The following is an 18,069-nucleotide window of genomic DNA, read 5'->3' as shown; positions in this document are numbered from 1 at the left end:
GCAAAAACATAAAAATGTATTATGTATGACTTGGTATCACATTTGATATATTTAGATAGTTTTTCAGAAAAGCAAACCAATAACACCTCACTGAGAGACAAGAAATTCCCTTTCCCCCAAATTTCCAAGTTATTTTCATAGCCTTCCCAGCTCTCCTTTGGAGAGGAGAGGCAGAGACCCCCCTGCTCCCCAGGAGCCGGGCTCTGGGGAGAGGCTGTGCAGCAGCTCTTCTGGTGCAGGCACACCCGGCCCTCGGTGGGATGTCAAATTGATTAACTTCATCATGGTCGTGAGCTCCCTAATGTTTTTCTTTGAAATGTCTCGGCTCTAAACGATCGTGACCCAAGGCAATTTACAGTTACTTCCATTTTTTTTAATGAAGTCTGATTTAATAGTCGGAATGGTTAATGGCCTCGTCTGTCACACATAATAAAACAGAGCCTAATTGTATTTTAAAAAGGCCCTTTTGGTATGAACAGAAGCAACAACTTGATTGAATTGTGAGATAGGGCTTTGGTGTGTACTAAGATGTCTTCCCAAGGGCGCCAGACACTCTCTTCCTGGGTCGCCATCTCCCCCTCTCGCCCACTCCCCACATGGTTCCTTTTACTAAAGGAATTTCATAACTCTCCCAAGCAGTCATGACCCATGGCTGTCTGCAGCCTCCTTGCAAAACCCCATCGAGGGCTCCCAGGACTTCACACACCCTCCCATAATTATAGCCCTCCAGGCCCTCCCACAGAAGCAAATGGCCTGACACCCATTTTACACTTGGGAAAATGGAGGCTGGCTGGCTAGACTTGCTGAGAGCCCCAGGGCAGGCAGTCAGTGCCTCAGTGGACCCTGTTGCCAGCTGGCACTCCCCACCCGGCCAGATGGCCTGCATGCCCTCCTCCACTGTGGCAGAATGAGGCCCATGAGCCAGGCCAGGCATCATGCAAACTATCCTCTCAGAATCACTGTGGTCAAACCCTGAATCCAAAACCCATGGAGAAACTGAGGCTGAGAGAAGTAATTTCAGAGCCCAAAGCTTCCTCCAAGGGACCTGAGTTTCAAGTTTGGGTCACTGAGCGAATAACAAACTTATCTTCCATAAAACACAAAAACAGGTTCCTCCCAATGCCCACCACCCCTGCCGCAGGAGCACCTGGGAAACCCCACAGAAGTCTGGCAGGGACTCCCCATCTTCCACCCTCGCCTGGCCTGACCACTGGAGTGTTCCAGCAGTCCCTGAGCAAGCCCAGCATGGAGCTGTGGGTGAGGTTTACCAGTTAGCCAAGGCCTGAGGGTCTGCTGCACTGCAGGTTAACACCACACTGAACGACAGTGGCTCTCCCTGGGAGGGGCAGTGAAAAGAGCATGGGACTTGGTGTCATAAGGCCACGGGTTGGTTAGCCACCAACCAGCCATGTGACCTTGGGTGGGTGCTCCCCTCTCAGAGGGCCAGCTTCCCGTCTGTAAACCTGTCCTGGCCTTTCCCCTCATTGGGCCTTTTTGAGGGTCACTGAATATAAACACTGCAGAAATTGAAATATCACACCATGACATTTCCAGCACCCTCAGCTGTGTGGTCACCTCACACATGCCCTGACTTCAGTGGGAGGCTTGCTGAGGACGAGCGAGGGGCCAGGTGGGCTCATAGAGCCAGACTGAAGCAAGGCTAGACTCCTGTGGGAGAAGCACCCAGATCAAGGGGATGGCTCAGCCCTGCCAAGGCCTGTACCCTGCAATCTTGGGAAATGAGGCCCGTCTGGACCTCCCACTCTTCATCATAAAGCCTCTTTTAAGTGCTGATGCCCAAATGAGGGGGAGTAAGGAGTATATGGGCTCCTGTCCAGTGTCTATGGCCGGAGGGACAGGTGGCTGGGAGAGGCAGCCAGGCAGGACTGCTGAGGTTCTCCTGCACTTGGCTGGGCAACAGTCCTGAAGGCCAGAGCCAGAACTGGCAAACAGTCTCTAGGGGCAGGGTCCACAGCTGTGCAGTTCTGTCTGGCTTCTCTAGTAAGGGGAAGGGGGGTCATGAGGATGGAAGCCTTCTAGCCTCTGGGCAGGAAGGTATAGGGAATTAATGGGTTCCAGTCAGACAGACCAGGTTCCAGCTTGCCCAGCTTCCAAAATAGGTGATTTGGACCTTATCCCCATCACGAATGGGTAGGCAGCAATTAGGACTTGGAGGATATGAGCAGACCACACAGGACCATCCTTACCCAAACATCAGAAACTCTTACTGGCCCAGGAACAACCTCTCTCTCTCTCTCTCTCTCTCTCTCTCTCTCTGTGTGTGTGTGTGTGTGTGTGTGTGTGTCCAGTTTAATTCAATCTGAAAAGGTCAAAAGGACAAACAAAAGCAGATACCTGAAATGTCAGGGGCAGAGGCTCTGCTGGCAAGACAAATTAAAATAAGTCCTTTCAAAAAGAAATTCTGGTGACTCTTTGTCGCCAGAAGTTCCAGCTGGACACAGGGACACGTTATCCTCAGGGACATGAGCAAGGACACGTGTAGTCCTGACTGCCCCTGGCAGCCGTCTTGTCACTATAAGAAACGAACCCAAGGATGACTCTAGCACGTCCCTTGCTTCCCTTCTTCCCCAGCTCAGGCTCCTTTAAATACACCCTCAGTTTCCTGGGCCCTCGCTTTCCCTGCTCTGCCCCTCTCAAAGCCCCAGTGCTGACTGAACTGAGTCGATCCTCCTTGCACCTGCACAGAGGCAGAGGGAAGATAGCTGGAGAAAGGCGCACAGTGGGCTGTATCAGTCAGCATGGACCATGCCACGTAACAACCAACCCCAGTCTCAGTGCCCGGCTGCTTCAAAGGTGCATCTTTCACTTGTAGAATGTGCTCACTGCACACTGGCTGTGGTTTTGCTGCTCATCGTCTTCACTCCAGTCTCTAGGATATGAAGCAGCTCTCCCTGGGATATGGCCAGTTGGGCAGGGGTTAAAGAACATGGTGAAGACATGCTGTTTCATAAAGCTTCCACTTAGACGTGACACACATCACTTCCATCCACATTTTGCTGATCAATGCAAATCTTATGCTCAAGCCTGATGTCATCAGAGAAGGAAAATATAGTTCTACTCCAGAGAGGACTGGTGAATTTTTTTGCAGAATAATAACAGTCTAGCAAACAAGCATACTGTCTTGCCTAAAAGGCGTGACCACTCACATCAAATGGGCTCTTGATGCCTTCAGGAACTCTCCTCCATTTGCCCAGTCCACTAAATTCCCAGATTCCTTGACCCCTACTTTATGCCTTCTCCACTTATCCCAAATGCCCAGCACCTCCTTCCTCATTTTCACTCTAGCTAATTAATGACTCGCTTTCGTACATCCCTGAGGAGGTAGAAGCAACCACGAGACAGCTTTCACTCACCTTGGCCACCAAGTCTACTTGCTCAGCTGTGCCTGAGTGCACGCCCTCGGCCTGCTCTCCTTTCACTGTGCTTGAAGGCTCCACGCTGCTCTCAAAGGCCCTTCCATGTATGCACTCAAGTCATCTCCTATCACCTGCTCACCGTCATCACCCCAACATCCTGACATCCTCCGTTTTCCCTTCTCCTTAGGATTGAGCATGCTGCCTCATCCCTCATCTTTAAAAACTCCTGCTTGACCAACCTCCTTCTCCAGCTGCCACCCATTTCTCTGCTCCTGTTTACAGAAAATGCCCCCTTCGAAAATCTCTGTGCTCTATCCCAAATTCCTCAGTTTCTATTCTCTCGGCTTATTCCATTCAGGGATTTTGTCCACCACCCATAGAAACTGGTCTTGTCTAGTCACCAATGACCTCCACGTTGTTAATCTAATAGTTAGTTCTTACCTTTCTCATCCACCAGCAGCATTTAGACACAGACAAATCCCATCTTCCTGAAACTTGGTCACAAGGATGGCACTGAGACCCTTTGTTCCCCTCGTATTTTGCTGGTCATTCCATTCAGTCTCCTTACTAGTTTCGACTCATCTTTCTAATCCTTAAACTTGGGAGAATCCAGGAATCTACACTCTTTTCTCCCATGCTCAGGTCCTGGGTGTGTGGCACATCAATCACACAACATTGAACACCCCTGCATCCTACAAACTTAGGTTTCAAGCCCCATCATCTCCCCAGAATTCAGATTTGCATCTTCAATTGCCTAATCAACAGTTCCTCTTGGACAAAGGTTTAAAAACATCCAAAACTCAACTCTTGATTTTAACCCACAAAACTACTACTCCCCTACTGCCCTCCAGTCTTCTGCCTCAGTTATTAGAAGCTCCATTCTTCAAGTCATTCAGGTCCAAAACCTTGAGTTTTCAATTAATCCAATTCATCAGCAAACTGTTTGCCCCACCTTCAAAATATATCCCAAATCTGACCATTTCTGCTACTACCCTGGTCCATCATCTTTCACCTGGCCTATTATTTTCCCCTGTTGGCCTTTTGCTTTATTTTTCTTTCTTTTAGAGATGGGGTCTTGCTGTGTTGCCCGTGTTGGATTCAACCTCCTGGGCTAAAGTAATCCTCCTGCCTCAGCTTCCCAAGTAGCAGAGATTACAAGTACATGCTACCACACCCAGCTTGGACTATTGCAAGCGCCATTCAACTAAGCTTCCTGGTGTTGCACTTGCCCTCTTCCAGAAGGGAGTGATTCTTTAAGAGTCACAGTCAATCCAGGCATTCCTCTTCTCAAAATCCTCCAATGGCTTCAGTACATCCAGCATCCTCACCATGGCCTCCACAGCCTGTGTGAGCTGGCCCACTGCTCCCACCTCCCCATCTTCAGCTCCCAGCACACCTCACTTGCAGCAACCCACCCATGCTGACATCCCCAACTCACCAAGCCACTCCGCCCTCTGCTGCGGTGCTTGCTTTTCCTTCAGCCTGGAAGGTTCTTCTCCCAGACACTCATGTGGCTTGCTTCCACTGGTCCCTGCCTGAATGCCATTTTATCAGAGAGGTCCTCTCTGACCATTCTATGTAAAAGAGACTCCTTAGTTCCTGTCACTTTCTACTCCTTGCCCAGCTTGATTTTTTTTACATAATTTATCACCATGTGCACTTGTTTTGTCTGTCTCTCCAAAATAGAAAGTAAATGGCAAGAGAAGTGATTTTGGTTGTTCATTGATATGACTCCAGCCCCTAGAGCAGTGCCTGACATGAAGTATTCACCGAATAAATATTCATTGAATGAACAAATGAATGGAGGATAGTGGAGCACAGAGACAGGAGTAACTCCTTTGCAATACGGGGCCTGGGCTACTTTGGGGCTTCTATTTGTAAGACATTATTATTCCTCACTATTTAGGCTATTGTAATTTTTTTTTTTACAGTTTCCATATTTCTCCTAAAATTTTCTATATCTTTATCAATTAATTCATTATTCCTTTTCTTTTTTTTTTCCTTTTTGAGACGGAGTCTTGCTCTGTTGCCCAGGCTGGTGTGCAGTGGTGTGATCTTGGCTCACTGCAACCTCTGCCTCCCAGGCTCAAGCAATTCTTGTGCCTCAGCCTCTCAAATAGCTGGGATTACAGATGTGCACCACCACACTTGGCTAATTTTTGTATTTTTAGTAGACACAGGGTTTCGCCATGTTGGCCAGGCTGGTTTTGAACTCCTGGCCTCGTGTGATCAGCCAGCGTTGGCCTCCAAAAGTACTGGGATTACAGGGATGAGCCACTGTGCCTGGCCAGTTCCTACTGATTCTTCAAAATACTTGTCAAATTTGTTTTAAAGTTCTTGTCTGATAATCCCAACATATGCAATATGTGTGTGTCTGCTTCTGTTGCCTGATGTGTGTTTTGTTTTTTACTGTGGGTCACGTCTTCCACTTTTGTTTTTTGGGTTTTTTTCTTTTTTTCCATTTCTTGTCATTTTAGATGGTACATTGGCCATTATGGAGGATTTACTGTAGAAACTCTAGGATCTCTTATCTTCTTCTGAAGAGGATGGTTCTAACAACCTTTTAAATTACTAGCAGATCATCTAGAATCTGAGACGGCTTGATTTTAATTCTATTGTGGTGAGTCTATTTCAGCTTGGTCCTTAGTCTTAGTGTGAATTGCTGAGTCCTGAGATGTGTCCTTACTCTGAAGGTGTGGGCTCTCTGAAGTTTCAATGAAGTTCTGAGATCCTTACTAAGCTCCTCTAATTTGAAAGGACTTAAATTGCCCTGGGAAGCTGAAATCTCTGCTCAGCGCTTCCAGCCTGGTAGCTATTGCTTTTCCCCTGGGAATCTTGGGAGTTTTTGACCCCCACCTACAGAGTTAAGGAGTCAGGCAAGGATTTAAAAGGAGTTTATACAGAGATTATGGGACTCCCTGCTCTATGACTTCTCTCCTCCTCAGTTTCCAGCCTCTCTAGAAGCCTCAGAACAGTAGGACTGCCACTTTCTACTTGAGTTCTATTCGCTGTGTATTGTAGGGGCTAGTGAGTACCCTCAGAAGAAAAGGTAAAAAACACCCACCGTGGTTCCTTTTTCTCAAGATTTGAATCTCCTCCAGCATATGTCTGCTTTGGGTCACTCTCCCATGCCTCTGGAGTTTATACAATTATTATTATCAGCAGAAGAGTTAGTCTGACTCAAGATACTCTGTGATTACTTAGCTGGAGGTTCACTCTTCTGGTTTTAGAGACTATCTATAATCTGACAACTCCCAAATTTATATCTACAGCCCCATTGTCTCCCTGATATCTAGACTTGTATATTCAACAGCTTCTGGAATGTCAAATAGGCATTTCAAACCATATGTACACAGAAGGAACTTCTCAATCATTTCTCTCACATTACTCCACCTACAGCCTTTGTCATCCCAATAACTTGTACCTCCATCCTTCACAACAAACTGGAAGACATGCTTGACTCCTCCTTTTCTTCACATTCAACCAATCAGCAAATTCTTAAACGCACATCCAGAATGAAATGATTTGCATACAAATAAAATGGCAGGGGGAAATAGGTGGAGTATAAATAAAATAGGTGGTGTGTAAAGATCAGCCACGAGCTGAAAATTGTTGCAGCTGGGTGATGGGTATATGGTTGTGTGATTCTATTCTCTATTTTTATGTTTAAAGTTATGAGTATCTCAAACCACTTCTCATCCTGGTCTACATCACTACCATCTTGCCTGGATTGTTGCAATAGCCTCATAACTAGGCACATAGCTTCTGTCCTTGCCCCTATATAGGTTATTCTCAATCCAGCAGCTAGAACAAAGCAGTCATTTTAAAATTAAGTCATACTGGCTGTGTGTGGTGGCTCATGCCTGTAGTCCCAGCATTTTGGGAGGCCAAGGCAGGTAGATCATTTGAGGCCAGGAGTTCGTGACCAGCCTGGCCAACATGGTGAAACCCCGTCTTTACTAAAAACACAAAAATCAGTTGGGCATGGTGGTGCATGCCTGTAATCCCAGCTACGTGGGAGGCTGAGGCACAAGAAAAGCTTGAAACTGGGAGGCAGAGATTGTAGTGAACCGAGATCATGCCACTGCACTCCAGTCTGGGCAATAGAGCGAGACTCCGTCTCAAAAATAAATAAAATAAAATTAAGTCACATTATGTCACTCTCAGCTCAAAACTCATTAAAGGCTTTGCAGCTTATTAGGAAAGCAAAGAACTTCGAATAGTCTACAAGGCTCACGGTTACCTTTCTGTCTTTATTTTACTTACTTCCCTACCCTCTTGTTCATAATTATTTTGTAGAATGTCCCCAGATTTGGCTTTTCTGATGTTTTGTCATGATTAGAACCAGGTTCTATATTTTGACAGAAAACTCACCTAAGTGATTGATGTGTATCTTCCCAGTACTTCGCATCAGGAGGCACATGCTATCTACTTGTCCCATTACTGGTGATGTTAAACTTGATCACTTCGTTAAGGAGCCTTCCACCATGTCTCTCCACTGTATAGATGTCACTTTCTCCCTTTGCAATTGATGAATAATCAGTGCAAATATCCCAATCACCAAATAACTTTCACCCAAGAGTTTTAGTGTCCATTGATCCTTGTGGAAATGGTCAAATGTGAATCAGTTATTACTATGGTAGCTACATTATGGTGACTTTTTTCCACATTTACTGGTTGGTATTATCTGTAAGGACATGATCTCTTCTCACCAAGTAGGAACTATTCTAATGGCTGAGGTTAGCGTCATGAGATAAAGTCAGAGAGATAGTGAGTCAGATCATGAGCACCTTCTGGACCATGCTAAGGGACTCTGGCTTCATTGTAAGCACAATAAGAAAGCAGTGAAGGTACTGAGCATGGGAGAAACATGATTACCTTTTGAAAAGATCAAATTTTCTTACCATTTTTCAGCTCTCAGACTGAGAGTTAATTTTTTTTTTTTTTTTTTTTTTTTGAGACAGGGTCTTCACCCCGTCTCCCAGGCTGGAGTGCAGTGGTGTGATCTCAGCTCACTGCAACCTGCAACCCCCGTCTCTCAGGCTGAAGTGATCCTTCCAATCTAGCCTCCCGAGTAGCTGGGACCACAGGTACATGCCACCATGCCCAGCTAATTTTTGTATTTATTGTCGAGATGGGGTTTCACCATGTTGCCCAGACTGATCTCAAACTCCTGTGTTGCCCCAGCAGGTCTCAAACACCTGGGCCCAAGCAATCCACTGGCCTTGGCCTCTCAAAGTGCTAAGATTACAGTCATGAGTCACAATGCCTGGCCTAGAAGAGTTAAATAAGTTTGATAATATATTGAGTTAATCAGGATATGTGGCAAGAAGGCATTCTTATTCATAACTAGTGACAGTATACACTGATACAAATTTAGGTGTCCTGTGCTACCTGGCACATTGGCTACATCTATAAGACCACCTAGGTATGTCAGTGAGCTTTGCTCTGCTCAAAGTATTTCTGACTTCTCTTTTAAAAACTATTACCAGAATTAACTTACGAACCACAAAGAAAAGTAGTCTCATTGCTTCATTTCCACCTTTATTCTTTATTACCAACACCAAACAGCACCTCAGATGGTAGTCAACTAAGTAATTCCTGTTTCCTGCAGCGGACCTAGTGAAAAACCAATGGTGCGTTAAGGCGGAGCTGAAGGAAGAATTCTCAGCAGCAGTTCTCAACAGCAGATCTCAGAAACAAGGCTGTCCTCCTCGGGCATATCTAGGGAGATGGAGGTTAAAGGGATGGAGACATTCTGTGTTGCTACGGAAAGAGGCAGTGCCTGTACTTGGGGCTCAGACAGTAAACACTCCAGTTTCTCTAGTTTCTTCTTCCCCCCCCCCCTTCCTTTATTCAGTTCCTTGAGGCATATGGCAGATGCCTGCTGGTGGTAAAGGAAAGACAGTTTTCCAGGCCACAGCAAGCAGGGTGAGGGGTGGGGATGGCATTCTATATCCCCCCAATCTGGAACTGGAACCAGGTAGAGGTGGGGATAATCTGCAGGGGGACTGCGAAGTAGACTAGCCAGTGTAGATGAATGCACTCATGCAGAGTGGCTTACCTCCCCCACCCCACCTCCTTCCTAGTGAGCTAAGGAGGACTTGGAACCAGAAAGACAATGAAGCACTCAGGTCTGTGCCAGGTCTTCCAGACTCCTCTTCCCTCCAGGTCAGAGCTCAAGAACCGGGCAGTGATTCCAATCTTATAAGAGCTTTGTTGGATGACAGCCAATGTTGAGCCTTGTCTGTCTGTAATTCTCTTTTAAATCTTCTGAGGTTTCCCCATTACTAAGCCCCCGCCCCCGACCCTCTCTTTGCCTGAAGATTAAGCTTTCAGGGAGATGTTATTTTTTTCCCACTATGTACCTGTTACTTGGGTGGAGATTTCTTTTTAATTCTCCAACCAGAAAGAACTACTCATTTCCTTTTGACTCATGGCCTGGGACACACTTTGGATACAGAGTGGGGTGGACTAACTGAGGAACCTTTTAAAGAGAAGATGCAGTATCATTTAAATGCAGAATAGACTTCTAGCCCATTTGCCAAAAGCCATCCCAAAGAGGGCTGATATGGTCTGTTAAATGCTGTAATTATAGAGTTGAAACACGTACTCTTTCAGACATGAAGTCAGAGGGCTTCTGCCATCCTGCCTGCCTAGACGAGCTGATCTGAGTACAATCACAGAGGAGCACTGGAAGATACCATAGCCCAAGTAGCTGGCCTGGGAAATGGTTTCTCAGACTGGAAAGAAGTCATCTGACCCAGGAATACTAAGAACCAAGTGAATTCCAAATTGTACACATGTGAGAAGAAACTAAATGGTGACTAACCAAGTCATTTCCCTGTCCCAAAACCTCCTGAGCCTTCTCCTTGCCCCCCTCCCACCTCTTCCCTACCACTTACCTCTCTCCCTCCTCGCACTGCACACTCACTATCCCCACTGTGCCTCTGCTCAGGCTATGCTGTCAAAGTCAAATGCTACCCACCCTCCCTGCCCACCTTACTTGCCCCCACTGGAACCCTGCAGCAGTTTATGTTACAGACTGGGCTTTCAATCACCTGATTCCACACAGCCTTATAATTGGCATTAGTGGCACCTGTGACAGCAAATCAAGGTCTTCCCAATACAGAGTATTTTTTTCCTACAGTTCCCACAAGGTTAGGCACAACATTGGTGCTTAAAAAGACTGATTGAACAACTAACATTTGACTTGGACATATAAATAAAGCCCGGGCATGGTGGCTCATGCCTGTAATCCCAACATTTTGGGAGGCCGAGGCAGGAGGATCACTTGAGCCCAGGAGTTTGAGATTAGGCTGGGCAACACAGCAAGATCCTGTCTCTGTTAAAAAAGAAAAAAGGAAATGTAAATAAAATAGCCCCATGCATCAGCAACAGTCACCACAACTGAACTGTCACACTTTTTGCACCATCTTCTGAATTCAGCATTGTCTTTCTTACACTGTGGGATGCAAATCATGGTATTCTTATGCCAAAACAACTCCTGTGCCTGTCTTGTACTCTGAAGACAGTAATTACTGGCCTTGAAGTTTTCTGTTGGCATGAGTACTATGATCCCCGAAGGAGTGGAATGCAGTAGCTACAGTTTCAACTGACACACATATGACTCTATCCCCCAAGCCCCAAATGTGCAATAAAGAAGGTAAAAAATAAGCTGTCCACTTGGCTTCCAGGAACAGCGTGGAAACCTCAGATCTTATGGCCTGCCACACTGGAAGGCCTATGCTGATTTGAAAGAAGCGATCTCTAAAATCCACAGCAATGCTTCAGTGCTCCTAAGGGGCCACTTTACTTTTATAAGCTGGGTTGGGTGAATTGGTCCTCAACCTGCATCTCCTCCAGGCCCCATCCTCACTCCAAACATATACATATTCCAAAGCTCATCAGAACCTTTGATCACAAAACAGACCATGATAGCAGCTGATCAAGATGGAACCCTATGAAAGGCAAAAAGAGCAGGGTGGAGGAAACATACCATACATTTCAAGGAAAACAACTTAAAAATTAATGAGCTCTCAGGAAAAGACGGCATCACAAGAAAATCAATCAACCTAGATCTTCTGAGCACCTGTCAGTCGATCAAGAAGCATTTATTGCATGCCTACCATATATAAAGCACTGCTGGAAACGTTGAAGCAGACACAGAGACGTAGCATATATAAAAAGCAAATGTTTGGGGAAAAGTGATTTTAGCCTCTGATCTCAAGGGGCTTGTATTAGTCCGTTCTCACACTGCTATAAAGATATACCTGAGACTGGGTAATTTATAAAGGAAAGAGGTTTAATTGACTCACAGTTCCACCTGGCTGGTGACAGTTTGGCTGTGTCCCCACCCAAATCTCATCTTGAATTGCAGCTCCCTTAATTCCCACATGTTGTGGGAGGGACCCGGTGAGAGGTAATTGAATCATGGGGATGAGTGTTTCCCGTGCTGTTCTCATAATAGTGAATAAGTCTCATGAGATCTGATGGTTTTATAAAGGGGGGGGTCCCCTACACAAGGTCTCTCTTGCCTGATGCCACGTAAGATATGTCTTGCTTCCCCTTCACCTTCTGCCATAACGGTGAGGCCTCCCCAGCCATGTAAAACTATGAGTCAATGAAACCTCTTTCTTTTATAAATTACCCAGTCTCAGGTATCTCTTTATTAGCCACGTGAGAACAGACTAATACAGCTGGGGAGGCCTCAGGAAACTTACAATTGTGGCAGAAGGGGAAGCAGGCACCTTCCTCACAAGGTGGCAGGAGAGAGTGTGAGCGTGTGAAAGTACAGGAAAAACTACCATTGATAAAACCATCAGATCCTGTGAGAATTGACTATCACGAGAACAACATGGGAGAACCACCCCCATAATACAATTACTTCCCTCCCTCAACACATAGGGATTACAATTCAAGATGAGATTTGGGTGGGGACAGAGACCCAAACCGTATCAGAGGTCATAACCTAAGTGGTGGTAATCAAATCTAAAGCACATTTTGTAGCACACACACTCACTATTCCAAGGTTTCTTTCGTGAGTGTCCGTGTCACTGTCTTCCCAGGACCCCCAAAGGAGCCTTGTGCATGTATCTCATGAACATCCAAGTACCACTTGCTGTGGCAAGCAGGCGTAACTTTCAACAGGGGTGGTTAAGGAAGACTTTGCAGAGAGGATGGAATTTAAACTGGGTTCTGGCCAGGCACGGTGACTCACACCTGTAATCCCAGCAGTTTGGGAGACCAAGGCAGGTGGACCACCTGAGGTCAGGAGTTCAAGACCAGCCTGGCCAACATGGTGAAACCCCGTCTCCACCAAAAATACAAAAATTAGCCAGTGTAGTGGCGGGCACCTGCAATCCCAGCTACTCGGGAAGCTGAGGTAGAAGAATTGCTTGAACCCAGGAGGCAGAGGTTGCAGTGAGCCAAGATTGCGCCATTGCACTCTTGCCATTGCCTGGGTGATGAGAGTAAAACTTGGTCTCAAAAATAACTAAATAATAAAAATAAATAATAAATAAAATAAGCTGGGTCCTTATTTTATTTTTAGACAGGATCTCACTCTGTCATCCAGGCTAGAGTGCAGTAGCACAATCACAGCTCACTGAAGCCTCGACTTCCTGGGCTCAAGCAATCCTCCCACCTCAGCCTCTCAAGTAGCTAGGACTACAGTTGCCTGCCACCATGCCCAGCTAATTTTTTTTTTTTTTTAGATGGAGTCTTGCACTGTCACCCAGGCTGGAATGCAGTGGTGCGATCTTGGCTCACTGCAACCTCCGCCTCCCGGTTTCATGGGATTCTCCTGCCTCAGCCTCCAAAGTAACTGGGATTACAGGCGCCTGCCACCATACCCGGCTAACTTTTTGCATTTTTAGTAGAGACGGGGTTTCACTATGTTGGCCAGACTGGTCTCAAACTCCTGATCTCATGATCCACCTGCCTCGGCCTCCCAAAGTGCTGGGATTACAGGCGTGAGCCACTGCACCTGGCCCCACCCTTTTTTGTTTGTTTGTTTTGAGAGATGGGGTCTTGCTATGTTCATCAGGCTGGAAACCTGGGTGTTGATACATTTGGAAGTGCAGAGCAAAAGCCAGATTGATTTCCAAGGCAGAACGGAGCTGAGAATTTAAAAAGAAAGTTAGACATAGATAGGCCTAATTGTAATATGATGAATGCTCTCTTACCAGTATAAACAAATTACAAAGGGAGTGATAAGAAGGGGCAATGAAGTTTGGGGAGGGAAGGAAAAGTCTGTGGTGGAGGTGATAACCTGAACTTGGCTTTGAGGAATAAACAGTTTAATATCAGGGCATCAAGAGAAGGATATTCAAGGTACTTAGGATGAGAATAGGCAAAGGCACTGAAGCCAGAAAGAGACTTGGGGCAAGAATGTCTCTGTTGGGTCAAGACTTTGACAATGTTAAAGATTCAATTTTCTTCATATATGCCCCCCTGCTGTCTTTCCAATAAAGGTAAGCCCTGAAGCCTGACAGCCACAGGAAAGGAGAGGGTGTGTACTAGAGTAACAGCACAGTTGCTACTCAGCTGTGACCCTCAGAGCCTGCCTTTTATTATTTTGATTATTCTTTGGCATCTCTAGGAAGATGACAAGTAGTCTTCAAAGTCAAGCTTTACTGAGAATGAAAAGGGAGTTCTATATTCTAAGAGCTCCATTCACATACTAAAAGCAAAGCTTGGACAATTGAACATGAGTTTTACTCTAAGCCATGGATAAGAGAAACTCATAATATGATGTGAGAAGAGTCTCTTCATTAGGTAGGAAGTGGAATGACTCCCAGGGCAGGGAGAGAAAGATTCAGAAAGGAAGAGGACATAGTAAAGAGAGAGAGAGAGATTGATTGAGATTACAATTGCCCCGTTGGGAAATAAACAGAAACTGCGGGATGGGTATGCGAGTCTTAGAGCAGCAGGGTTAGTTAACTACTTTCCTGGCATAGCCTGGGGAAGACTGCAAGCCACTCAGAAAAGTCTACTGATGACTTAGAGGCTTACCCAGTATGGCACAGGAGCACTAGCTCAGCATTAGTGGAAGGAGGTGTCTAGTCAGTCTGAGAAAATGTTGGCTTCCCAAAGCTTGAGCAAGATATTCAGTACATCCCAAAGTTTCACCATCATCCCTTCCCACCCACTCCAAAGCCCAGCAGATTAATAGTCCCATAGTTGGGAGATGGAAGCTATTTAAGGTAGAGACCTTGAGACCAAAGGCAATGGCAGAGTTGTGGTCAGCAGAAGGGCATGACAGCATGTTAATAAAAGTCAGGGACTCACTTACATTAACCAGTAGATTCAGTGACATCCAACAAAGATGGCAGGATGAGCACCAGCAGGATTGTCAAGCACCTCAGCACATGCATTAGAGAAACTGTTTCCTATGTCACATGGAGATGACTGTTCTCCTCACCCACTAAATGCCATCATGAGGAAGATAGGAAGAACCTTTGAAAAGCTGAGCATTTATCCAAAGAGTTGGTTTTAAGCCTGAGATAGGCTATTTGAATCGAAAGAGAATGTTATCTTTGATTGGCAAGTTTAAGGCCATCCACCTCTTCCCACACCCTCCCAAAACCAGATGGGATGCATGAGAAATTGATGTGAAATGAAGGAACTGTAACTTATGTATGATCCGAGTTTTAATGTGTGGGAGCTGGGAAGAGGGAAGAACATTGATAGAAAATCTGAAAGCTCACAGGGAATGTGGTCTAAAGCAGAGGTTTAAGTCCTGGCTGATAATCACTTTGGGTTTTCTGAAAATGCAGATCCCAATGCTCTAATTTCAGACCTGCTATATCAGAATCCCATAATTGAGACCAGGGAATCTGCATTTTAGAAGCTCTCCTTGTGACTACAATTTGGAAACCACTTATTTAACCACCAGTACAAAAACTGGCCTTGAATAAGACAGTACTTCCTCCAAGTCTGAGTACAGCACCCAGGGGCAATTGCAGCAAATGGAGGGGTGATTCAGTAAGGAGGGAGTGAAACTGAAAATCAACATGGTTTGTGTGAACTGGTCTCGACACACTTGGCTGTGAATAGCACGGATAGAAAGTAGTTATGGGGGTTGCAAGGACGTTGTCTCAATTTTCCTGTTTCCTGTTGTATTAACAGAGGAGGATTTACTGAGCCCATGTAGGTGCCAGAGTTTAAATTTTCAGAGGAGGAATAATTGACATACATATGAGTTCTAGAGAAGCCTTGCAGACTTACCCAGGGCTCAGAGCACACGGCTTAGTCCCGACATAAGAGACCATTTTTCCTCTGCCATTTGGCTAAGAAGCTGAGGAGAAACTGGCAGTGAGGGAGGAGGTTGAGAATGAAAGTTCTGGAGAGTCACCTAAGAGATGGTAAAGACATACCTCATGTCTTGGCTTCTAGAGCCCGGAGATAAGATCAGCTTCCCTTGAAAATGTTAGCTCCCATGCCACATTTAGTCAAGACAACAGTAACAAAAGGCTTTCTTCAGGGATGCAGTGGAAATGAGTTTGAGATAAAAAGGAATTTATTTATTTGCACCTATGTATTGTTCAGAAGTTTTAGGTCTTATGAAAAAAAGTTCTTTATAAATTATACACAATTGGGTAGCTTTAAAAAATACCAAAATATACAGTGGTCACCCTAAAACTAACACTTTTGGATAATGCACTTATAAATTGGAAAATGAGAAAAGATAGAGTCTAACTGCCTAAACAACTTATTAAAAACATTAACAAGTAATAACATATTTTAATGTAATACTGCTGATTAATTTGTCACATTTAATACATGTCCAATATATTTTCTATGTACTGTGAAAGTTTTTGGGAAAATAAAGTAACTTGGGTTGCAGAAACTACAACTTTTCACAAAGATTACCCAGAAAATACTTTTGCCTAGGCACTGCCTGTCCAACTTCAGACTGGCACCACCCTTGCTATTGATCTTTGTAACCAAGGACAATTATCTCAAAACAATTATGCAACCCTCATTTTTCTTTGAACTCTTTGTCTTCCTTTACTTCCCTGAATACACACATAGTTTATCACGACATGGGTCTTTTTTTTTTTTTTTTTTGAGACGGAGTTTTGCACTGTTGCCTGGGCTGGAGTGCAGTGGCACATCTTGGCTCACTGCAACCTCCACCTCCCAGGTTCAAGTGAGTCTCCTGCCTCAGTCTCCCAAGTAGCTGGGATTACAGGCAACCACCACCACACCCATCTAATTTTTTGTATTTTTAGTAGAGAGGGGGTTCCACTATGTTGGCCAGGCTGGGTCTCTGACTCCTGACCTCATGATCGGCTTGCCTCAGCCTCCCAAAGCGCTGGGATTACAGGCGTGAGCCACCGCACACAGCCCATGACATGCGTATTTCTACTGCAATGCTATATTCCCAAATAGAGTTTTCTTTTAGAGAGCCTCTCTGTGTTGACATAAATGGTGTTCAGCAGTAGGACCTGAAGTAGGACACATTTCAGAGGGAATTGGTGATCTCAGAACCAGTATGCAGTACTCACAGGAGCCCTTTGGGCTCTCTACTTACATAGCTTATCTGTTCTGCCCTGGTGAGTCATCTCTCAGGCGGAGGCTCCCACTTTTGGCAGAGGCGTTTTGACTTGACTTTGGAGTTGTCTTGGTTCTAAGACCACTTTCATAGAGGACTTTACATCCCTCCTGGCATGACAAAAGACTTTTTGTCTTTCCTGGCAAGTGTCCCTCTGGTTTGAGTACTCTGGATTAAAAAAAAAAATTGTTTTAGAGACAGCATCTCACCATGCTGCTGAGGTTGGTCTTGAACTCGTGGGCGCAAGAGATCATCCTGCCTCGGCATCCCAAAGTGCTGGGATTACAGGCGTTGGCCACCACGCCTGGCTGAGTACTCTGGATTCTGAGGCATGCCTTTTCTGGTGAATTTACTTTGGGTTCTTCTGTGTTATTTATTTATTTTTTAATCTGCATGACTGGGTTAAAACGTTTGGGAACACTGATTTTGGTTTTGTTTTGGTAACATGCACCTGTAAGTGATTTGGCTCTTTTCCCATTTCTGAGCATCTCCCAGAAGTGAAAATAAACATTCTAAATTTTGGGTACAGGATGGCTCGTTAAAAGTCACTAGGGCACTTGCCACCAACTAAAACACAAGTCCAAACACCTGACTTCTCTGTCAGGATTTATAGAATTTTCTTTGCTCTTAAGAGATTGAGAAGAAACAAAATGGAAATTCTCCAACATTAAGGCATGCCCGCTTTTCTGGGACTTCAGATCAGCTATGTGGCTTTTCTCATGCATGTTTTTGGATCAATGACCATTATAGAGATTAAACTCCCCAAGCTTGTTTATTCTTAGTACCCAGAGACTACAGCTATAGAGTTGACATGTAGAATCTTCTAAGTTCTCTGTTTTGTTTTTATTTTCTGCCTACTTTAAATCTGCTGAAGTTTCTGCAGGTGTTGAGATAAAACTCATTCCTTACAGCATTCCAGCCAAGACCAAAAAAAGAAAAAAAAAGGTCTTAAAGGGCCTTCAAATTAATGGCTTTACAAATTACAACAGCTCCAAGTATCCCTTTTAATGTAAATTCAGGTTTTCTTAATTACTGCTTAGGGTGATGGAACAGTTAATTAAAGGATTAATAGCCTAGAAGAACTAGATAAATATTTATAAAAATTAGGCTCTCAACCAGTTCAAAATCTTG

General features: G+C 45.0%; 1 long non-coding RNA gene across 1 annotated transcript in view; it reads right to left on the bottom strand.

Moving 5' to 3' along the window:
• Nucleotides 1-367: 367 nt before the first annotated feature.
• Nucleotides 368-18,069, bottom strand: part of LOC106994498 (uncharacterized) — a 29,055-nt gene continuing 11,353 nt past the window's right edge. The window contains exon 3 of the long non-coding RNA XR_013408161.1: nt 368-17,106. This is a non-coding gene — a long non-coding RNA (uncharacterized LOC106994498). The remainder of the gene's footprint in view (nt 17,107-18,069) is intronic.

Source organism: Macaca mulatta, chromosome 18, assembly GCF_049350105.2.
Source record: "Macaca mulatta isolate MMU2019108-1 chromosome 18, T2T-MMU8v2.0, whole genome shotgun sequence".
Classification (NCBI taxonomy): Eukaryota; Metazoa; Chordata; class Mammalia; order Primates; family Cercopithecidae; genus Macaca; species Macaca mulatta.
Note: the sequence above shows the minus strand (reverse complement) of the source record. Positions and strands in the feature narration are given on the sequence as shown.